This window comes from Erpetoichthys calabaricus, chromosome 4, assembly GCF_900747795.2.
Source record: "Erpetoichthys calabaricus chromosome 4, fErpCal1.3, whole genome shotgun sequence".
Taxonomy (NCBI): domain Eukaryota; kingdom Metazoa; phylum Chordata; class Cladistia; order Polypteriformes; family Polypteridae; genus Erpetoichthys; species Erpetoichthys calabaricus.
Genome location: NC_041397.2, coordinates 203,256,139 through 203,281,692, shown reverse-complemented (window position 1 = coordinate 203,281,692; position 25,554 = coordinate 203,256,139). Strand labels below are relative to the sequence as shown.

At 40.0% G+C, this 25,554-nt stretch overlaps 1 protein-coding gene across 1 annotated transcript in view; it reads left to right on the top strand.

Moving 5' to 3' along the window:
• LOC127527635 (uncharacterized) overlaps window positions 1-25,554 on the top strand; it is a 286,851-nt gene that overhangs the window by 114,769 nt on the left and 146,528 nt on the right. The gene's annotated exons all lie outside the window — the stretch shown is intronic.

Sequence of the window (25,554 nt, the reverse complement as noted above, 5' to 3'; positions counted from 1 at the left end):
CAAAGCCTGTAACTTTCCAGTGAAAACGTTCATGCTGTTAGTCACACTGCCTGAAGACATGGCTTTGGATTCTTATTGCCCAAGTTTTAAAATAAAAGTCTGTTTTCAATTAAGAGAATTAAGCTACTGTATACTGTGCCAAGAATGAAGGCTTTCTTTGTGCAACATATACACATTTGCCACCATGCTAAATAAGCAAAGTGGTGACAGTCAGTTGGAGAAATAATTTCATTTATAGAAGGGCAGATCTGCTTTAGAAAAAGAAAGAAAAAAAATCAGGAGTCAAAAGCAACCACATAAGATAAATCAGTGTAGCACTCATCTGTTTTTTCAGCATTATTTATTATCAGATTGCTATTCCAAAAAACACAGTCTGAAAGGACATATGGGAAGCATACAAACCAACCTGTTTACAAAATTTCACTTGATCCTTGTTCAAAACTCTGCGACTGTAATGCATATTTCTTTCTTTAAAGCAGGACTATATTAAAAGAAGTTGCCAAAGGACAAAAATATTGAAAATCAGCACCCGTCTCATTTCTGCTTGTGCCGCACAGATTCTTCATGTATCTGTTCACATTCACATTGGTTGTGGCACCACCAGTGATCCCAATTTCAGGAGAGCTGCAGTGCATGCTGGGTGGATTCCACTCAAGCCATTCATTAGCAGTTCATATGCTGTCGTTAAATCAATGAATCACTTCATTACCATTCTTATGTTTACACTTTTTTGGTGCTTGAATTCAGAACCTGATTGTAGTGGGAGTTTCTTCCTGTCTTTGATCCGTCCATCCATTTTCTAAATCTACTTTATCCAGTTCAGTGTTATAGAAGGCTTCAGGCTACCCCGGTGGTATGTCAACAAGCCAGGGTGGGATGTCAGTCCACCACTGGGCACTTGTAGAGTCCAGATCATGTTTAAAATAAAAGTGGAAGAGAAAAATAGGGCCAAATATAAGTAACCCACAATGCTAAGAAAGACAAACAGTTTTTCTATTAAGCAAGCCAAACTCACATACAGTATACTTATGTCTTGTTTTGCCTGTCTTTTGTATGGTCAACATGCAATGGTGTCACACATGGCTGTTATGAATTAGTGCTCACAAAACAGTGATAGGCCTCCAAAATGACTTAGACATCCTGGGCAGGACCTTTACTGGCCTGCCCAAGTTATGTATGGGTCAATATTTTTGTTTTATTGCTTTATTTTTGAATGATTTTCATATTTTTATATTTTTCCATTATGTTTGTATTTATGTGCTGTATCATTAAATGTGATTCTATTCAGTGCACTTCGTGGTTGGAGCCCCAGGAGGCAGGGCCACCCTGAAGTCACTGCTGCTGGGTCCTCCCTCTGCCTTTATCTGGAAGCTTGAGCAAGCGACCCAGCCAGTGGATCATTGTGAGCTGTTTATTGGAGTTCTGTTGTTTTCTTTTGGTAATTTTTGGTTCTGGATTTTAGCTTCTGTTTTTGGATTTTGCTTATGGAGTTTGCCTTAAGACTCATTTCACTTGCATTGTAGGCCATCCTTTTTGCCGCTTTTGAGCATTTTGTTATATTTTTATATATTTTGTAATACGGTTAGACCTGATTATCTGTGGATTCTGTTCCCACTGATTCACTTATAAAAGTGTAACCCATTTTGTAATAACTGCATTTTACTTGTGCATATTAATGGCCATGTGTCACAGAAAAAAATTCCAAGAAGCCTATTACACAGCAGCAAAATTGAGATTGAGCAATCACAGGTCTGAGATGCCCTCAGATGTCCAGGGCTGTACATGTGCTACACTGAATGGATCAACATGTGTCTACCAGGCTTCGAGGTGTATGGGTAAGCCACTGAACCCCATTTGTGATGGGGGCCGGGGCTTACAATTGTTCCCCACGAATGAGGAATTCCCAGTAAGTACTGGAACTCACACTGAGTAGGTTCTTGCTGTTTTTACAGACTGGCTGTTGGATTGGATGGTTTAGTGAGGTCCTCAGATTGGCGATCCTACGGTAACTCGTGGCTACTGGCGGAGCACCTAGATGATGATTAAATGTGATGTGTAGAGTAAGGAAATGTCATAACAAGATTTCCAAAGGTGAACCTGTACAGAACAAGGATCGTTATGGAGTCTTGAGGCGGAAGAGCAGACAGTTGGCACAGTCACCTGATCCCATCTGCACCCTGCCAGTCCTCTTTCAGAGCCATCACATTTCTTACATAGCGTCATTGCTTTAGTATCTGCAATTTTCATTCCAGTGAGATTTGTCAGGAACATAACCTCAGTGGATTATGAGAATAGGCTGCAAATATTTTACTTTATAAAGATTCTTTGTGGGACTCATTTAAAATAGTCAGAGTTTACACGGATTCTCTTGCTACTAAAGACAATTTTGTATATTCTTGGAATTTTACAGTCGTATTAAACGTTGAAAGCCAGCTATCCATTTTGGGGCCCTCTATAGGCTTGGAAGCCAGCAAGTAGTTGTTAGGCATGAGCCGGTATGAAGTTAGCCTCTTCTGGACTGGACATGGAAAGTTCCTGGCCTACTTAATGGTAATTTTGGAAGCTTTAAACTGTTTTTCACTATGTTTGTGGCTCCATTACACCCCAGGTACCAGGGCCCCAAACTCCTCAAATAGATGTTGGCCTGCACAGACCCTAAATTGGGAACAAGTTTTACAAATTCAAAATACTTTATAATACTCCAAAATATACAAGACATGAAAGACCTGTCCAAATAAAGATTCTTTGCAAAACGAAGTTTTTATCTGAATAAACGAAATAAAAATACAAAAATGAGAGAAAAGACAAAAGAGACAAAAAGATTTGCCTAAAAAGGCAACCTATAGCAAACAAGCTCAACAGAATTCACTCACTACAGGTGCTGGTCATAAAATTAGAATATCATGACAAAGTTGATTTATTTCAGTAATTCCATTCAAAAAGTGAAACTTGTATATTAGATTCATTCATTACACACAGACTGATGTATTTCAAATGTTTATTTCTTTTAATGTTGATGATTATAACTGACAACTAATGAAAGTCCCAAATTCAGTATCTCGGAAAATTAGAATATCAATTAAGACCAATGCAAAAAAAGGATTTTTAGAAATGTTAGCCAACTGAAAGGTATGAACATGAAAAGTATGAGCATGTACAGCACTCAATATTTAGTTGGGGCTCCTTTGGCCTGGATTACTGCAGCAATGCGGCGTGGCATGGAGTCGATCAGTCTGTGGCACTGCTCAGGTGTTATGAGAGCCCATGTTGCTCAGATAGTGGCCTTCAGCTCTTCTGAATTGTTGGGTCTGGTGTATTGCATCTTCCTCTTCACAATACCCCATAGACTTTCTATGGGTTAAGGTCAGGCGAGTTTGCTGGCCAATCAAGAACAGGGATACCATGGTCCTTAAACCAGGTACTGGTAGCTTTGGCACTGTGTGCAGATGCCAGGTCCTGTTGGAAAATGAAATCTGCATCTCCATAATGTTTGTCAGCAGCAGGAAGCATGAAGTGCTCTAAAACTTCCTGGTAGATGGCTGTGTTGACCTTGGACCTCAGAAAACACAATGGACCAACACCAGCAGATGACATGGCACCCCAAACCATCACTGACTGTGGAAACTTTAAAATGGACCTCAAGCAACGTGGATTCTGTGCCTCTCCTCTGTTCCTCCAGACTCTGGGACCTTGATTTCCAAAGGAAATGCAAAATTTACTTTCATCAGAGAACATAACTTTGGACCACTCAGCAGCAGTCCAAAGGCGAGACACTTCTGACGCTGTCTCTTGTTCAAGAGTGGCTTGACACAAGGAATACGACAGCTGAAACCCATGTCTTGCATACGTCTGTGCGTGGTGGTTCTTGAAGTACTGACTCCAGCTGCAGTCCACTCTTTGTGAATCTCCCCCACATTTTTGAATGGGTTTTGTTTCACAATCCTCTCTAGGGTGCGGTTATCCCTATTGCTTGTACACTTTTTTCTACCACATCTTGTCCTTCCCTTCGCCTCTCTATTAATGTGCTTGGACACAGAGCTCTGTGAACAGCCAGCCTCTTTAGCAATGACCTTTTGTGTCTTGCCCTCCTTGTGCAAGGTGTCAATGGTCGTCTTTTGGACAACTGTCAAGTCAGCAGTCTTCCCCATGATTGTGTAGCCTACAGAACTAGACTGAGAGACCATTTAAAGGCTTTTGCAGGTGTTTTGAGTTAATTAGTTGATTAGAGTGTGGCACCAGGTGTCTTCAATATTGAACCTTTTCACAATATTCTAATTTTCCGAGATACTGAATTTGGGACTTTCATTAGTTGTCAGTTATAATCATCAACATTAAAAGAAATAAACATTTGAAATACATCAGTCTGTGTGTAATGGATGAATCTAATATACAAGTTTCACTTTTTGAATGGAATTACTGAAATAAATCAACTTTGTCATGATATTCTAATTTTATGACCATTACCTGTATATTAAGCATTTTCAAAGATGGATTGATAGATAGGTAGATATAAGACTATTGCTTACATAATATAAAAGTAACAGATGATCAAAGAGAAAAAGTACAAGGCAATTTGGATGAATAATGTGGAGATAAAAAGTAGTTACAACATAGGACAGTAAAATAGAAATAGTGCTTCTTTAACAGGCTTTTACATCAGAGAGCCCACAATTAAAAAAGACCACATTTCCAGTGTGTAAACCAGAGCTGTTTACTAAGCACACATTGATATCAGTGGTTGTATTGACCTGCTGCTTATGATTCATTAGTCTCTGATTGCATTTAGTCAAAGTCTGATAAGATGGTGCTGGCTGGTCGTATCTGTAAATTAATCTCCTGCAGACCAAACTCTCTGTTGTTCTCAGTGGTTATGGCCAACATTGTTAATAATCCTGAAGGTGTGTGGGACATTTTCCAGATGTCAGACTTAAATAATAACTTGGCTTATGATTTGTTTAATACTTTGGACCCCACAATTATTTGCTTTATTTGAGGTATTTCCTATGATTCTATTTCAAATGCTTTGTTGACCAGCAACGTAGAATAAAAGTATAAACAATTATTTTATTATTAAATATATGAATAAGATCTAGAAAGTAGGCATAAACACTGCATTTTAACTTTGTAGCTCAACATTCTTTGCATCTGACATTCATATGTGTGCCTACCATAAACTCAAATAATTATCTAATCACTTTCTGCTTAGATTAGAATAATAAAATACATTTTTATTTGTTCACTTGGATCACAGGTACCTGAAGCATAACTTTGAGTGCAAAGAAAAGCTACACTCTCTCTTTACCAGTGAATTTGGACTAGCTGTTCCACTTAAGCAACAATCTGGAATGAGTGATCTGGAATTCAAAACCAAGATCCTGAACCTCTGAAGAAGAAGCAGCTCTGACCCTGCACCACCATGCTGACCCAGTATTCCTTTATTCTGTTCTGCCTGGACTGGAAATGCACAATAAAAAAGGTGCTGGAAAGGTAGATGAGAGCGAAAAACAAGTCATAAAGGGACCAAAAAATAAGAACACTAAAATACAAAAGTCCAAGATACTGATCAAAGATCTACGTCGAAGATGCATATAAAAAGTCAAAACCTTGAGACAAACAAAGCAAAAAGGCATGTAATATTTTTGAAAGTTTACTCCGAAACGTCCGAAATGAGCTCTCTTCATAAGATGGCAGGGCTCTCCTCTTAGAGTTAGACTGAGAAATGCTGACATCTTCATGAGTCCCTCCGCATCAAGAGGAGCCAATTGAGGTGGTTCGGGCAGCTGATACAGATACCTCCTGGACACCTCACTGTGGAGGTTTTATGGGAACGACCAGCTGGGAGGAGACACCAGGGAAGATCCAGGGCTTGCTGGGAGGATTATATAGACACATGAGAGGGACACATAACAACAAAATATGTCACACTTCCAGGAACCACGATAGCAACTTGCATGCCATTGCCAACAAAGAAATCTGCAAAATGCCAATTCTCGTGGACAGAAAAATGATCAACAAACAAAAAATTAAAGGAACACTTTTTAATCAGAATATAGCATCAAGTGAATTAAACTTCTGTGATATTGATTGGGTCAGTTAAGTAGCAGAAGGGGTTGTTAATCAGTTTCAGCTGCTTTGGTGTTAATGAAGTTAACAACAGGTGCACTAGAGGGACAACAATGAGACGACCCCCAAAACAGGAATGTTTTAACAGGTGGAGGCCACTGACATTTTTCCCTCCTCATCTTTTCTGACTGTTTTTTCACTAGTTTTGCATTTGACTACGGTCAGTGTCACTACTGGAGGCGATACCTGGACCCTACAGAGGTTGCACAGTAGTCCAACTTCTCCAGGATGGCACATCAATACATACCATTGCCAGAAGGTTTGCTGTGTCTCCCAGCACAGTCTCAAGGGCATGGAGAAGATTCCAGCATACAGGCAGTTAATTTAGGAGAGCAGGACAGGGCCGTAGAAGGTCCTTAACCCATCAGCAGGACAGGTATCTGCTCCTTTGGGCAAGGAGGAACAGGATGAGTACTGCCAGAACCCTACAAAATGACCTCCAGCAGGCCACTGGTGTGAATGTCTCTGACCAAACAATCAGAAACAGAGTTCATGAGGGTGGCCTGATCGCCCGACGTCCTCTAGTGGGCCCTGTGCTCACTGCCTGGCACCATGGAGCTTGATTGACATTTGCCATAGAAAATCAGAATTGGTAGGTCCACCACTGGCGCAATGTGTTTTTCACAGATGACAGCAAGTTCACCCTGAGCACGTGTGACAGACATGAAACAAAGCCGTGGAGAATGTTATGCTGCCTGTAACATCATTGAGCATGACCGGTTTGGTGGTGGGTCAGTGATGGTCTGGGGACGCACAAACCTCTACAGGCTAGACAACGGCACCTTGACTGCCAGTAGGTATCGGGATGAAATCCTTGGACCCATTGTCAGACCCTATACTGGTGCAGTGGGTCCTGGGTTCCTTTTGATGCACGACAATGCCCGGCCTCATGTGGCAAGAGTATGCAGGAAGTTCCTGGAGGATGAAGGAATTAGTACCATTGACTGGCCCCCATGCTTGTCTGACCTAAATGAAATAGAACACCTCTGGGACATTATGTTTCGGTCCATCCGACACCATCAGGTTGCACCTGGTACAGATCTGGGAGGAGATGCCCCAGAACACCATGTGTTGTCTCATTAGGATCATGACCAGACGTTGTCAGGTATGCATACAAGCACATGGGAGCCATACAAACTTCTGAATACTATTTGGAGTTGCTGCAATGAAATTTTGGCAAAATGGACTAGCCTTCCGCATCATTATTCACATATAGTTTCAGTGGGGGCTGTCAGAACTTTTTTTTTTACTTTATATTGATTGACTTGTTACAGTCGTTTAAATGACATCATAGCATTGTATTCAGAGAACAGCTGCCTACACAGCAAGCAACATCAGATTTGTCAATGTCAATGTCAACTTTATTTATATAGAACATTTAAAACAACATCGGAATGCTGTGGCCAAAGTGCTTTACAATAATAGAATTAAAGAAAAACATACAATTAAAGAAAAACATACAATTAACATAAATAACATGAATAGAAATACGTAAAATAAATGAACATCCACATTACTAACCGAGAATGCTAAACCGGATGGACGCAGGGACATCCGGCCATGGGCTGTAGCCGCAAAAAGACGTACTGCGCAGGCGCCCCAAGAAATGAGGCGCCGCGAGAGGTGGCCGCGACCACAGAAAAGCCGCGACCACAGAAAAAAGGAGTGAGCACAGAAAAAAGGAGTCAAACGCAGGCGACGCACACAGCACCGCACGAGCACCCCCCCCCCCTCACACACATACAAGCAACGGACGGGACACACACAAAGAGGACGATTCAACAAGCCCCTGGCACACAAAAAAAAGAGCCCGCAACCCCCCCCCCCCCCCCCCCCCCCCCCCCCACAAGCAACGGACGGGACACACACAAAGAGGAGGATTCAACAAGCCCCTGGCACACAAAAAGAAAGAAGACGCTCGCGCCCCACCAATCCCCCAGAGAGACGCCGTTAAAGCACACAGCGCCGCACGAATCCCATTGCACACGAAACGGGATGCACACAAAGAGGAGGATTCAACAAGCCCCTAGCACACAAAAAAAAAGAAGCCGCGAGCACCACACAAAGCCCATTGGACACGAAACGGGACAGACTACGGACATAGCACACGAAATGTACACAAAAACGACGATTCAGACCCACAACCACAGTAACATAAATAACAAATGACACACAAAGCCCCATTTCTAAATGAACCGTCCGTATTAAACATACGTCATCTCAACACGTTCACACTATGCAGCATAGGTAGATCTCATTACAATGAGGCACTATTAACCGTTCAACCGCAGAAAAGGCTCCATATTAACAGTGAGTGCGATCCTCCTTATTAATTATCCATATTTCTCACGCTCAAGAACAAACAAGTCATGAATTCACGATCACGGGTACAAAACGATACCGCTCGGATAACGGGACCAAACACAATTCACACTATGCAGCATAGGTGGATCTCATTACAATAAGGCACTATTAACCGTTCAACTGCAGAAAAGGCTCCATATTAACAGTGAGTGCGATCCTCCTTATTACTTATCCATATTTCTAGAAGACAAAATGTCTCGGCTCCAAAAACGCAAAGCTCAACTAACACAGTTACAGAAACGAACCCAAATGGACAGACACACTGAACGTAGATGCATGCAGAGCGTGTCTCACAGTGCTGCATCGAAACAGGCACGAGTTCAAACCGAAAGACCTCGCATCTCAGACATACAGAAACGGCAGCGAGGGGACAAAATAAATAAACTCAGACGTCTACACCGCGCATCTCAAATGCCGGAAAACAAGCAGGCAAGACTCCAAAAAGAGAAAGCTCAACTGACCGACATACAAAAACGGGCAAGGCTCAATACAAACAATGCACGCCGTACACTACAACGGGGTTCTCACACAGCACAAGCAAATCGATTACAGCTCCAAAACAACACGTCCCAAATACTGGACATACAACGACGCGCCTCTCAAACGGCACAAGCAAAACATACACGTCACGGGCATCAACGCCAGACACCTGCTAAACGCTTGCGTTAGCTGACAACGCGTTCAATAATGAGTCCACTATTCAAGAAAATTCATTAGGATTAATGAATGTCATTTGCAATCATTGTCATTCACTTAACTTCCCTAAAGAAACAACTAGCAATACAAGTAATGAATTTACACGTTGTTCTCAAATGGGTCAAATTAGACTGCCTCCTTTACATTCATATCCTGAATATCTACAGAAGCTTCTAACTAACGATGTACCTAAAAGTAAAAACTTTATGAACTGCATTAGATCCTACAATAGTTCATTTGCTTTTGCATCTACCGGAGTAAATATCAGGCCACCAAAAGGCAATGGCCCATACTGCTTTCGCATATGTGCACAAATACTGCATCGCATTGGAACAGTGCACCCTGAAACAAATCAACAACGCAAATATGCACAAATCTACATCCTAGATCCACATTACGCAAACTATCAATCAAAGTGCTGCATCACAACAGGCACGGATTCAAAACGAAACACCTCCCGTCTCAGACATACGTTAATGGCAGCGAAGGCTACAACGGGCTTCTCACACAGCACAGGCAAATCGATTACAGCTCCAAAACAACACGTCCCAAATACTACACATGCAACAACGCGCCTCTCAAACGGCACAAGCAAAACACACACCAGGAAAATTCATTCGGATTAATGAATGTCATTTGCAATCATTGTCATTCAGTTCACTTCCCTGAAGAAACAACTGGCAATACAAGTAATACATTTACACGTTGTTGTCAAAAGGGTCAAATTAGACTGCCTCCTTTACATTCATATCCTGAATATCTACAGAAGCTTCTAACTAACGATGTACCTGAAAGTGAAATCTTTATGAACTGCATTAGATCCTACAAATCGGTATCCACTATGAACATTAACAGTGGCACTGCACGTGACATCCGTCTTGCAAAACTGTTAATTATTGATGAATGTTCAATGGCATCCAGTCACTTACTCAACACCATTCATAAACTTCTACAAACGTTTATGAATAATAATATTCCCTTTGGAGGAAAGGTACTTTTATTAGGAGGAGATTTTAGACAGTGATTAGCTATTCTTCCAGATGCCATGCACTCAGCTATTGTTCAGTGCACCTTAAAATACGCAGACAATTGGCATTGCTTTCAAAAGATACAGTTAGTAAAAAAGATGCGATGTCCAGAACCAGATCATAACAATTGCTTATTACAACTGAGAGATGGTACACTCACCAATACAGATGGACTTCAGCCACATATTATTACAATTCCTCAAGCCTTTATCTGCGACGACTTAGTTACAGAGACATTTGGAACAGCAATCTCATTAGACCAAATGCCCCTTTTAACACAACGCACTATATTATGTCCAAAAAATATTAATGTGGAAAACATAAATACCCAAGTCATTCCATTACTTCCTGGAGAGACACAACTCTTTCTAAGCTCTGACAAACTTGACTCTGATCACAACAATAACCATCTTCATTGACATTACAAGTTCTGAGCTGGAATTACCTTTTACACTTAAACGGCGTGTACAAAGAAATTTTCAAATAAACCTTTACACTGTGCCACACACTTTATTGTTTGATTTCTATTTGCATCATCTACACCGTCACACTATTCTATATCTCATTCATACATCACGCTCTTTGTCATTCCCAACACCAGGGGTTGGCGAGCGAAGCGAGCAGGGGGTGGAGCCCCCTAGTAAATTAAATAAATAATAAATAGAAGTAATGTTACATAATCACAATGAGGAAACCATCAGTATTACTGAAGGTCACGGAAAGCAAGTGAACAGAAATGAGTCTTTAATCTTGTTTTGAACAGTTCAGTTGTAGACGACTCCTTTATATGATGAGGTAAAGAGTTCCACAGGCGAAGAGCTGCAGATGCAAAAGCCCTGTCCCCCTTAGTTTTACACTTGGTACGAGGGACAATAAGACACAACAGATTAGAAGATCTAAGCACTCTGGATGGCTGCTTTAAAACACACAATTCAGATGAATAGGCAGGAGCAAGCCCATGTAAAGATTTCAAAACTAGCAAAAAGATTTTAAAATCAATTTGAAAACTGACAGGCAGACAGTGTAAAGAAGCTAATATTGGAAAAACAGAGTCATACTTTCCTGCCCCAACCAGAAAGCGAGCGGAAGCATTCTGGACCAACTGTAACCTGCTTCTCAGAGATTTGCTAATCCCAGAATACAGCGAATTGCAGTAATCAAGGCGAGAAAAGATAAAAGCATGAGTAGCTTTCTCAAGATCTCTAAAAGATAAAGGCTTGATCTTACTTAATAGATGAAGCTGGAAAAAGCAACTCTTGACTACAGAATTAAGTTGTTTCTCAAAAGAGAGGTTACTGTCAAAGATAACACCAAGATTGCGGACTTGAGGTTTGCAAAAGACAGAGAAAGAGCCGAGAAGTCCAAGACCAATTTATTAGCCATCCAGGATAGTTCAAAAAGACAGTTGTGCCGTTGATTTATTGCAGAGTTGCAGACAGAAATATAAACGTGTGTATCATCCGCATAGCAGTGAAAAGAAACGCTAAATTTCCTAAAAATAGCTCCAATAGGGTGAAGGTATATACAGAATAAAATAGGACCCAAAATGGATCCCTGAGGAACACCACATTTAAGAGGAGCAGTAGATGAAAAAGAGGAATTTAAAGTCACTGAAAAGTGTGTACCATTTAAATATGACCTGAACCAGTTAAGAGCAGCCCCTTTAAGCCCAACAAGATGTTCAAGCCGCAACAGCAATATCTCATGGTCAATAGTGTCAAAGGCAGCAGACAGTTCTAGGAGGACAATGACCGCAGTTCCACCTGAGTCAGTAATAATAGAGATATCATTGAATACTTTAAGGAGGGCCGTCTCAACACCATGATAACACCTAAAGGCAGATTGGTAGATCTCAAATAAATTATTGGTGATCAACCAATTGATTATAAATAATTCTTTCTAATATTTTAGCCAGAAATGGCAATTGGGAAATAGGACAAAAATTGGCTAAAACTCCAGGATCTAATTCAGCCTTTTTTAGACAGGGACGCACTGCAGCATGTTTAAAAAATGAGGGTACAACCCCCTCACTAATAGAATCATTGATAATGGCTAGTAAAGGTGGGCCGAAAACATCAAAGGCTTCAACTAAGAGGCGTGGTGGTACAATATCGACAGGGCTGGGAGAAGGTTTAAGGGTGTCAATAGTTCTTTTTAGCTGTGAAAGTGAGACAGAATCAAAAGATTCAAATACAATACCATGATTAACAGTAGGAAGTTTATAGTCACTGGGAACAATACCACAGCGAATTTTATCAATTTTACTGACAAAGAATGAAAGAAACTGCTCACATGAAAGAACAGTACTATTTAATCCCATCACAGAATGAGGGTGAATGGCCGCATTAATTGAATTAAATAAGACCCTAGGATTCTTAGAATGACGGGAAACTAAATCAGCGAAGAAATCATGTTTAGATTTCTTAACTGCAACCTGGAATTTGAATAGAGAGGTCCTAAAAATCTGTTTAGAAACAATCTTTTTTCCAACGGCATTCTGCAGTTCGACAGTCGCGGCGCAGCGATCGCGTAGTTTCATTTAGCCAGGGAGCAGGTCTTCCCTTATTACAGCGTGTCTTGAGTGAAGCAATTGAGTCTAATACCATTTTACAAGAAGAATTAAATTCTAAGACAGAATCGTCGATACAATCATATTGGACATGCACATTAAGACTAGAGAATATGGTTTTAAAATCGGATATACTGTAATAGAAGAATTTAAAAAGTGAGAGCAGCATGAAGCACAATTAGTAGTCAGGACATCTACAGTAATATTCAAATCCATCATTATAGAAAAGTGATCAGTAAAAAGAAACATCGCATAAATCAGTATCATTAACTGAAATATCATGTGTAAGAACGAGATCAAGGGTGTGACCGAGAGAGTGAGTTGGTGTATTAATATGCTGGATAAAATCAAATAATTCCAATAGTGATAAAAAGTCATTAACCAAAGGTTTCGATTGACAACAAACGTGAATGTTAAAATCACCAACAATAAGTACTTTGTCATGGGAGAGGGTAATATCAGCCAGGAGATCAGAGAATTCAGAAATGAAGATATCATTAATTACAGGAGGTCTATAAACCACGGCAAACAACAAAGAAGGGGAGCTGCACATTTCGAAAAGTTGCAATTCAAAGCTACTAAACGGACCCCTTGTAAGGCTCCGACACAAGAACATACTTTTAAAAACAGTGGCAATGCCCCCACCACGACGAGTCAGCCGAGGAGAGTTTAAAAATGAATAACCTGATGGTACCAAGTCAGTAAAACATGAAGTCACCATTTACAATCCAGATCTTAGTGATGAAAAAGAAATCCAGATTATTTGAGATAATAATGTCTTGGAGAATAAAAGTTTTATTAGACACTGATCTCACGTTCAAGAGAGCAGCCTTGATAGAAGTGGAAGAGCTCGCTGCGGGATGAGCACGGGTGAGTGTGCGAAGATTAGCAGCGTTTACTCCCTGAGAGCACACCGAGGAAGAGTGATGCCACCTTGAGATGGAGAAATTAAATCCGGTGTCCAGCGCCCATGAACCAGGGATGGATTCCTGTGCAGGAGAAGATGGGTCATAGATGACTCGCAGGCATCGGGAATCCAAGCTCTGGGACTTGAGTCGGCGTTGTTTAACAGCAATACCGGCTCTTCTTCCACGTCGGCAGTGGGTGCGTTTGCGTCAGCTCACTGATACAGGTGAACACCGGCGTCCAGGTGAAGAAGTCAGCAGATGAATAAAACATAGGTGGAGGATCACATAATATCCCAACAGGAGATGAAAATTGAGAGGAAAGCAAGCAAGAAAATATGTTAAGTAAAGAATCACGATCATAGGACAGTGGTTGCTGGGATAAACTAATACAAAAAAACAAAGATAAAACATAGATTAGCGAGACAAGCAGATGACCAGCCACCAGTTTTTAAAACAGAATCCTCCTCTAACTTTATTTAATTGTTGTATCTTCATATTAAAATGTTGGGGATATACTAATTGTACATGACATGTGTCAGTAACAAAAAAGAAGGGAAGACAATGCTTATCTGTAAAAATAAATGTCTATTGAATATGTAGCTGTGTTACTCAGTTTATATGCATAAACAAAGTTAAAATTTTAATGTTTGTTTATTCAGAGAAACTATTTTTTAATTCCTTTTCTTGTGTATATTTACTGCTATGTGTTTTTTATTAATTTATTTATTTAGTTAAATGTTTGATTACACTGTTCTGTGCTCACATACTCCACAAGCCGTTTCTGCAAACTAGTAGTGGAAAATGTCTTTTTGAAAAAAAAAATTTTTTTAAACGTTAAGTTACATTTGTTATATTGCAGAAGATCTTTTCATGCTTAGAATATTATTTGAAATATACAGAGCTGAAAAATTGCAGTCTTCCTCAAAACAACCCAGAATCAAGTATTTTCTAGTCATTTTTTGCTCTAATTCAGGTTTTTTTTCTCTACCTTTTCTCTGTACTTTTTCCTTTAAAATAGTCAGAAATGTATGTTGAGATGGTTTGACAGATGCTTTTCTATTGTCCAAAACAGAGGAAGTTGTATAAATGCTTTTTTACAGAAATATGCAGGGTTGGGTTGGTCTACCATTGTCTTTGCCAGGTAACAATTAAGCAAACAGGAATAGAATACAAAGCCTTCCTTTACTGGGAAAAGGGTGTGAAAGGCAGAAAGATACAAGGAACTAATGCTTCTCACTTCCTTATAAGCACTTGGGTACAACATGTCTTGAAAAATTCATTTCATACACTCTATTAAAAATACATTTTTTTCTCTAAAATATATATTTTTTATTTTAAACCTTCATCTCTCAAAAACTGATTGTGATAGAGTGATTCTGTTGCCACATTTGGATTAAATCCCCTGAAATCTATAAAGAATGACTAAAATTTCTGACATGAGCAGAAAAAAAAACTTTTTATTCAGACCAGTGTTATTATTGTAATTTAAAAATAATTGGTAAAGTTCAATTTTGTTTGTTTTTCGTTAATTACTGAGATTAGCACAATGCAAAATAATAATCATTATCATAAACATTAAGCAACTATTTTTTTAACTAACCACAAAAATATGTAATTGTAAATAATGAAATATACTGGAGGTGGTCATGTGACCAAGATAGTGACATGAGGTACCCTCCACTAAGTCACATTGACACTTCATTTCTACAACAGAGGTTTGATTCATGCGTTCCATTTACCTAAGGCAGATGTCGACTCTCGGAATGACATCACAACGAAGTTGACTGCGTTCCAATAAAACATTCGGAAAATCCATATGGACGTGTCTAGGAAAGCCTTCATTGTGCTTGCTCAATTGGAATAAATAGCAGTTGATGATAACGTGTTACACAGTATTTTACGTATCTAAACATCTCAGCAACATGTCCACAGATAGAAATTGTGTAATACTGTATGCACGAATGACTTAATCAGACACAAATAGACAGAAGTGCTAATAAGTAGTATAACTCTACAGGTTTAACTAAATTTTGCGGTTTAGGTTGCCATTTTGGACTGACATCATGATCTGAAATTCTGACTTCCTACTTCAAATGGATTTTTTTTACTTGAGTCCTGAAGCATCTGAAAGAACATGGGCTCAGATCTTGGCCCAGTCATTCTCATTGGATGTTCTCCCTTTATCCACAAGGCAGTGCGATATTGCTAAAGTGGTTTGGGTTTGGTCCACCTCAGTGGCTGAGGTTACACCATAGTGACAAGACTACATGGCTGAATGAGATCCTCCAGAAAATCCTGAAAGCACTGGATATTTTCAGGGTGTTTTGGATAACATGCTTCTTCAATGTGGGATTTAAAGGTGGGAATAGTGTCTTGGGGCTAGCAGACTGGACAGTGGATCCCCATTTTTTTAAAGTGTGTTGCATTTACCAAGGATCACACTCCTCAGCCTCTAACTTCTTGATCTAGGAGGAGCAATGTAGATTCAGTCCTAACTATGGAATAGTGGACTGTTTCTCTACATGTGTTTTGTGAACTTAGAAAAATCTTATGATTGCTCAAAAAGTTGTGGCAGGGGCTACAAGAGTATGAGGTCCTAGCACTGGTGTTTTAAACCATTTGGTTCTGGTATTTGTGGAGTAACAGTTATGTTTGCACACTTGGTCCAGTTCTTTTAATGGGGCTGTTTGACTTCCCCAACCTTGTGTCTTGTCTCCTCTCCTGTTCATGAGTTTCATGGTCAGGTATGAGGCACAGTTGAGGCTTGGAGAGTGTCCATTTTGTGAAACTGTGGCTTGTCTTCTGTTTCAAGATGATGTTGTCTTTCTGGTCACATATTAAAAAATGTAAGTGAGCATGATGTGGTTAGGAGAAGAATTACCACCTCCAAATCTGAGGTTAGGTTGTTGCTTGGAAAAAAATAGGTAAGCGGTGAGGAGTTGCTGCATAGCAGGAGATGAAGTCTCTCAGGGTTTTGTTCACAAAGAGTGTTGAAGTGAATGTAAGATTTGACAGATACATTTGTGCAGGGGCAATTGTTATGTGGACACTGTAAGGGACCATGGTAGGTAAGAGGGAGTTGCATCTTTGGAGAAAGCAGTACTGAGCCCAAAACATGAATCAGGCAAGCTCTAGCTGGGGTACCAGTCCATCACTTCACAAACACGGACAGTCACTGAGACCAGGCCACTACCTATAAGGTGGTGGTACACCACATGACTTCAAGTTGGTGAAGAAGTCATTCTTAATGACTGTAGTTTCCCAATCATATTACCTTAAGAATGTCTGGTTACACATATAGGAAGTGCAGGGAATGGTGGATTACACATCTCAGTGTAGTTTCAAATTTCCAAAGTATTTTGATTACTATAAGTATGCTCCCTAACTGTACCAGTGTTTTACCAGTACGGAGAGTTCTGCCACAGTCAATAACCTGTCTATTTCATTTTCGATTCTGTTGTGATATGACATACAGGCAGCATTGGACAGAAGTTAATCTATGGCATGTGCAATCCAAAACACTCATTTTCTTTCTTTCTTTCTAACTGAATTTTATGGATTGTGCTTCCATCTAAGAGTTTATTGGTTGTCAACTCTGCACACATAAGAGGATCAAAGGGGCTTGATTTTGTCATGGGTCATTGATTGTTAAGATTAAATGGCTGGGAATGCTATACTTCATGATTGGTGTCAGAGGTGTGTACTGTGACTAACATGAAGTAGGAAAGGAGAATCAAAAAGTAAAGGCATCTTACCCTTTAATATCGGTAACTGTGAGTGGATGAACATAACAGTTATATCATTTCTCCACAAGTCACCCTGCAGGTCTTCTATTGTTCCACTAACTTCTTCATTCCTTGGGGAAGAAGCTTTTCTGCTGCTCCTGAATCCAGTTTTACCATCTTAACCTTGTGATGGTGCTGGTCCTGCTCCATGCTCCATCTTCTTGTTTTGGGAGCCTCTTGAACCCAACACTGTCGACAGCGTAACCAAATGAGCTGACAGATTGCACCATCCCATTGCTTAGCATGTGTCCCAAAGTGCAAAAGTACTTTTATTAACATTAAAAAAAAAAAAAAAATCAAAACAGTTTGTGTTCAAAAGTGCAGATCCCAAAGTTCATAAATAATCCATAAAAAGCAGTTGAAGTGTAGAGGTTAAAAAATCTAAATAAATAAACTCATTAAAACCAGAGGTTAAAACACAGTCACTGGATACTTAATATTCTTTTTAGTAATGGATGATCAAAGTCCATCTCATTCGTCCCCCCGGCTCACCCATAAGTCACGCAGCTGGTGGAGACTCAGCAGCCACGGTCATCATCCTCCAACCGTCCAAGGTAGGCACTCCTCCCGTTATCATTCACGCTCCTGCAGTCGTACCTCGGATCCCTGAGGAGGTCATCTACCATGCTTGTCCCACTCCACACCATTGATCAGAAGGGAGAATCAGCCCCTATAGCGCCACGACCTACGCTCTTTTGTGGGGGCTCTATTCGTGCTGCCTTTCCCTCCCAAGTTGACTGGATCGTACCTCTTTAAGACTGCTCTTTATTCTCTTTTTAACCTCCCTTCTGCCATTTTTCCTTGTTCACTTTGTTTTTTCTCTCTCCTGTGCCGGCCCGTACTTATACAACTCTATGGGCGCAGCGTCTCAATCAGGAAGCCAATGAAGCAATTGAGAACAATCACACCCTCAGGTGCATGTGTGTCTCGCCCCAAGTACCTCATCAACTCCCCATGGTTGCGCGAGCGCACCCGCGGAGACTGACACGACTAAACGGATTATTTATACAAAAGCTGGACTTTGTTCAGAGCCGTTGTCCCGTTCTACCGCAAACTTCATCAGAGGTTAACCTTCGACCGCGTAGACCCTCTTTAAGTGGACCTAACATGTTATAGTTGCATGGTGCTAGATCAGGGCTGTAAATGAATGAGAAAGATGTTCAAACAGCAGCTGTTGTATTGCCTCCACCGTTGAGACCACTGTATGGGGACATGTGTTGTTATGGTGCAGCAAGACTGGATTTGACAGCACTCTTCTTTTTCTGCTGTGAAATGCAGGTTTCAGATTTTCTGTAAGCATAGCACAGTATGTTGTATGGGTCACTGCTTGACCATGTTGAATTTCTTCTTCACTGGAGAAGATGGGTGTTTTCACTGCATATTTTTTCTCTTGCTTTCCACCTTAATGTGATAGATCCATGTCTCATCTCTGGTAACAATCCACTCCAAAATACTCGGAATTTTGTCAGAGGAACCTTTTGTATTGCATCAGTTTCTATCCATTGCAGCTACTGTGAAATTTTCAAATTTCTTTTACTTTTTGATTTACCCTCGTTTATGAAGGCTATGACTGAAAATTGATGGAGAAGCCATGCAGTATGACTTCATCTTAAGTTTAACTAAGATTAACTGTTAATTAGTAACAAGAATGGCACAATCAGGTAAAGTATTCAAAATAAATAAATAAAAATAGGGAAAACAATAAATCAACAATATGTCAACCTGGAGGTCTACAGATTACCGATTTTTCAGCTCTGCTCCCAACCTCTTCAAACACAGTTCCATTATATTTCCACCATCTTCTGTCCCTGTAAATGTTCTATCCTGTTTCCAACCACACTGACCAGTAATATTGCGTATTTTCCTTTTCCTTTATAGAATTGCCATGCGTATGCAGAGCAAAGGCTCTAATAATTCATTTGAAATTTTTTTTTTTTTAAACATAGACACTACCATCTCATCTTCTGTCAACCTTGTCCCACAGTACCATTAGGCCATTAGGCCTAGCTTTAGTAGGGTTGCTGCCAGCCAAAAATATTGTTTGGCCATTTTTCATTTTTGCAATCTTTCTTTCTCCATTCCAAGTAAATTGTTTAATGGAAAAAAACATCATATTCAGATAATTAAGGCAGCAGTAAAACCTTTAAATGACAGAATGCAGCTTTTTGAAACAGGACCAGAGCTGTCTGCAGCTTGGTAAATGAAAGGGCGGAATCTTTTTGAATTTTCTGATGTTAGCAAGCTGATACTAAAACACATATGACAACAATGAGGAGCAGATCCGATAGAAATCATGAAAAGGATGCAGCCAAGCCCTTCTCTTCTCTCTTTAAAAAATTTGCTACCTTCAAAATTTCATTTCCTCTTACATATTGCAGGTCAGTAAAGTATATGTGGCTTCAGTTCTGAGCCTTTGTGTAACAGGTATATTCAGTAGCCTTTCATTTACCACCATGAAAGAGCAGACATGAAATTAATGTAACATGAAGTGGTCATCCAAAGCTATGGACACAAGTAGAGGGTTAGCAACTCTTCAAAATGTACAATTACTTGAGTATAAACATGATAAAATCTTGTTAGATTCTTAGAATAAATGTAAGCTGCTCCTCATTAGATGAATATATGCAGTATATACTTTTTTTTTATTTTAAATAATACATAGTGTAAAAGATCAGCCCGGCTACAGACAGACACTGAGACACACGATGTCCAAAAAAGCACACACTTTTAATTTTCCTGCTTCTTTTACAGCACACACACTGTACAAAGCACCACAATAATGCTCACAGCCCTTTCTTTCGTCTTCTCTCTTTTCTGTCCTTTTCTCTATTCTTCTCTTTTCCTTTGCTGCCTCCACCCCTCTCCTGCAAGCTCTGTCCTCTGCCTCCCGACTCCGGCTCCCCAAATGGAGTGAGGCGGCCCTTTTGATGTTGCACCTGGATGTGCAGCCTGATGATTTTCTTGTAGCACTTCCTGGTGTGGTGGAAGTGCTGTAGTCCAGGGCTCTGGGATCATCCAGGCACCCCCTGGAGGTGGCCACACACCCCAACAGGGTTGAGCTTCCAAGCTCCAAATCCGTGGCCCCGATACAATCCAGTGGGGCTGCCCTCTTGCACCCCGGGGGAGCTATTGCCCCTCTCCTGGTCCTTTCCTTCTCCAGGCGTCCCTGTGGGGCAAGGTCCCCTGTCGTCTGCCACAATAGATATCAGAACATTAGAACAAATTAGTCAAGAATAGGCCATTCAGCCCAACAAAGCATGCCAGTCCTATCCACTTAATTGTTCTAAAATAACATCAAGTCTAGTATTAAAATTACTAGCCATGTGCGCCCAACTACGTTGAGCGTATTAAAGTTGTCTGTGAAGGGCTCCCTGTTTAAACACGGCTGCCAGTTGTGAACTGGGCCCTTCGTCGCACAGCATTATGATTTTTTATAACGGAAACAAAATTACAAAACAAAACCCTTGGACATTGATTCGATAAGAACGGCCTACTCGGAATCACTGTCCAAATAGTAATTATGTGGTGGTGGAGGAGCATTTCTGCTTCTCTCCGTTCACAGTCCGTCTCGTTTTCATGATGCTGTCGTTTCCTCTCACGATCTCTCCTCAACCTTTCTCCAATCTCACAGGTTGCTTTGTGGCAATCCAAAGAGTAAGGAAGAACCAATGCTTCTTTCTTGAACTCCAAACGCCGACTGATGGAATATCACAGAAGTGTGTCCGACTTATATACTCTGACTGCCGACTCCAAGAAGTGGGTGAACATTCGATTTGGACAAAGTGCTGCCAACGACGGTCGATAGAAACACAAAAAACCACAGTCTCGACAACGAAGCAGGTGTCGACGCCAGATCTAAACACAAAGCACGGTGTCGACGCCAGATCTAAACACAAAGAGTGGTGTCGACGCCAGATCTAAACACAAACAGTCGTATTGACAGTGTTTGTAAACAAAAGTAACAACCAAGGTGTTGTGTATTCAGCCAGTACAAACAGCACGTAGTCTCCTTTAGTTCAATCCTCTTTAATCACCACACTCCAACCTCATCCAACGATCCTCCCCCTCACTTCCTCTCCTCCTCCATCACTACTGCCCTCTACTGAACACAGCAGGAACACCACACAAGGCAGTGAATTCGCGGACAAAGATCAAGATCCAAATGAACATTATATACAAAGATACTCTGGTTAGCTGGTTAAGATGTTTCCAGCTCAGGAAGATGAGACAACACGCTGGCAGTGAAGTATTATTTATAACAACTCAATGCTCCTGGCCTTGCATTTTAAAAGGGTTTCCTTGTAAGGGGTTCAAATCAGGGACCAGTCACTTCTGCGTGGAGTTACCATATTCTCGGTGTTCACATAGAATATTATTGATCCGTCACTGTTAACCTTAAAGTTGTCTTATTACACAGTGGCAATGTGCCCCCTTCAACGCCTATTGGCTTTGCAGTACACATGAAGGAAACCTACAAACACATGGAAACAAGTTATAATTCAACAACTATAACTGGAATATCTGTGATAATATAACAGTAGTGGAATTGCTACTAGGGATGTAGCTCATGTATACCAAGTACTATTGGACCATGCTAAAGATTTCATCATATTGAAAAGAAATTACTGCTCTGTAAGCATTTTGGTTCTGGGACCAAAATATTGTGGCACATTAACCACTTTTCAACCCAACAAAGATTGGACTAATGAAAGATTTTCCGAATGCAACATAAAAGGAAGTGGAAGCATTTCAATATCTGAGACAGACATTTCCACAAATAACTGATGCCAAGATTAGGAACGACATTGTTGTTGGTCCGCAAATCAGAGACTTTACCAATGACAAGGGTTTGGAAGATCTGCAGTGGGGCCAGAAGGTAATCACATGGAAGGCATTCAAGGATGTTGGTGAGAAATTACAGAGTACTAAATTAGGTCCAGCTGGTTGACCACATGCTTCAATCATACAAAGCCAGGAAGTCCATCATGTCCCTAAAGGTTTATTTTCTGTATTTACACTTGGACTTCTTACCTGCTGATTTTGATGCAGTCAGGGATGATGAAAGGATTCATCAGGACACTGCAATGATGGAAAAGTGGGATCAGGGCAAGTGGAATTCATCAATGCTGGCCGACTATTGTTGGACACTGAAATGAGAAGCATCAAAATGTGGAGTACAACCGAAAATCAGCAGCCAAACATTTTTAACTCAGTTGAACTAATTCAATGCGTCAGCCTCAATAAGCGATTTAACACACTAAATTCAACAAAAGTTAATTTTGTGTTTCTTATGTGATGCGATCAATCTGAAAATACACGTATATACTGTATATTCTGTCTGAAGCTGTCTATCATCATCACCAAAACATTTGAAAAACATTGTTGTCGAGCATTATGAAATAAATGAAGGTCTGTGTCAGTATGCATAAGCAAAATAATAAAAAAACAACATACGTGGGTTAGAGACGCAACATTTGGAGAGTATAGTCTTCATCAGGTGATGTTGTAAAATTTAATATCTTTATCGGTAAAAGTTAAAGAATCAAATTTTGCTTTCCATTTGATATTATAATGGGAAAACTAATCTTCTATTACAAGAAGATTCTAATTTATTAAATAGTAAAACGTGAAAATGAAAAAGTGGGGTTAAGTGCTTTTTCCATGCACTGTTCTTTATTTGTACAGGAGGGAGGTTAAGAAACACACAATTACAATAATGGCCTTTGCTCTTTTGCTTCCAGTAATTTTATTCCTCTCGCCAGTTTTTTCAGCAGGCTTTTCCTTGTGAAGAACAATTTTAACTGTCCCTGTGCTCTCATTAATTGCTTTATCTCCATAGACATTTCCAAGAACTGGCATGTTTTCCATGAAAGTATAAAACCAGCATATTTCCAGTTCTCATACTAAAGTCAAGAAATTTCTGGAAAACGTACAGGGACAAAATCTCTCTCATCCTATTTCAATTCTGAATGCTTTGACATGCATATGTGGATTTTTATTTTTTTGCTTGCAGTGAGCTGTGTCTGAAAACTGATTTGCTACCATTATCCTCAAAAAGAGATTGAATTCTGAAGACTCATGGGAAAGGCATAAGATCTTTGTGTGTCAACAAACTGTAAAGCTTAAGTGCTAGAGTCACTCAAAATGAATATAAGCGCTCAACATGTGCGAAACACATGGTGGCCATTGTGATCGATTCAATCTTCCCATAAAAAAAGGACCAAAAAGGTTCAAATTTTACTGGAAGGAGGGGACATTTTAGTAGGTAAATTTAGTGGAGTAGTCTGGACAGGCCTGGGGTGGATACCCAAAAAGAAATTGTCAGCCAATACAAATGGATTAGACAAGCCTGAAGGAAACAAAATGTCCTAAACAAAAGTCAAAAAAAGTCTTTGAAAGAAACTGTCAGAGTAATCTAGCGTTCTCAAGCTAAACAAAAGGTCTTTCCTGTGAAGCAAAGTTCATACAACTAGTGCAACATGCGGACCACCAATCCTCAAATAGAAGCGATCTGAAAAGTCCACCAATATAATGATCAACTTGTGTATGAATTCTGAACATGTAGACATCATGTAGACATCAAGCTGCAAAGATCAGGGGTGCACAAGTTTTTGCATAACAGAAAGCCCTTCCTTAGCAATAAATATATATATATATATATATATATATATATATATATATATATATATATATATATATATATATATATATATATATATATGCATCCATCCATTATCCAACCCACTACATCCTAACTACAGGGTCACGGGGGTCTGCTGGAGCCAATCCCAGCCAACACAGGGTGCAAGGCAGGGAACAAACCCGGGGCAGGGCACCAGCCCACTGCAGGGTACACGCACACACACACACACACACACCAAGCACACACTAGGGACAATTTAGAATCACCAATCCACCTAACCTACATGTCTTTGGACTGTGGGAGGAAACTGGAGCGCCCGGAGGAAACCCAGACAGACACGGGGAGAACATGCAAACTCCATGCAGGGAGGACCCTGGAAGTGAACCCGGGTCTCCTAACTGCGAGACAGCAGCGCTACCCACTGCGCCACCATGCCGCCCATATATTTATAAAAAGAAAGAAATGACTGACTCACTCCTAAGTAAAATAATTCTACCTATTTATTTATTTATTTATGTATTTAAAGAGTTTCTGTAAAAAGGCAATTTTCCCCTGTGGGCAAATTAAGTTCCATCTATTTATCTATCTGTTGGAATGACAGAGATATAGCAACTAGAAGGCATACAGATACAAAGACAAAAAGACAGTTATCCTTTTATTAAAGTGGATAGTGGATCACTGTTGCACTTTGCCAATAAATTACAGTATCGGGGAAATACTGAATCATTATGATATTTCCATAATGCAGCCATGAGTTTGCTTCTAATGTAATAAATACTGAATACACACTAAATTACTGTAGCATAAAGTGTCAACAAGCCATCTTTCATACATTTCTACATAAGCTGCTTTTATTTTTTACTTTTACAGACACGAACATTATGTCACCTACTCGCTTCCATTTCATGGAGCAGGAGAAGTGAGCTGCTGTGCCTGAGATTTACACAAGAAAACCACACAGCTGCAGAGATGAGCGTGGGATGGGCCGAAGCAAAGGACATACGCCTGTTTTCAAAAAAATAGTACTTACCTTGATTGGTGATGAATAAAAAATATATATTTACTACCGTATTGAATAAATATTTGAATTTCCCTTTGGGATTAAAAAAATTATCTAATCTAATATAATCTAAATACAGAATATCCTATTAGTGAATGAAATAAATAAATATACCTCATCCTGTGCCCCGCAGCAAGGTGTTGCTTTAGTACTCATGACTGCAAGTGTATCACTATTTTGCTGTCAGGAGCAGCTGTTCAACGAGTTAAAGAAAAAAAATATATATATATACAGTAATCCCTCACCTATCGCGGGGGTTACGTTCCAGAGCCCCCCGCGATAGGTGAAAATCCGCGAAGTAGCGACCTATATTTATTTTATTATTTATACATATTTTAAGGCTTTATAAACCCTTCCCACACTCTTATAAACCTTTCT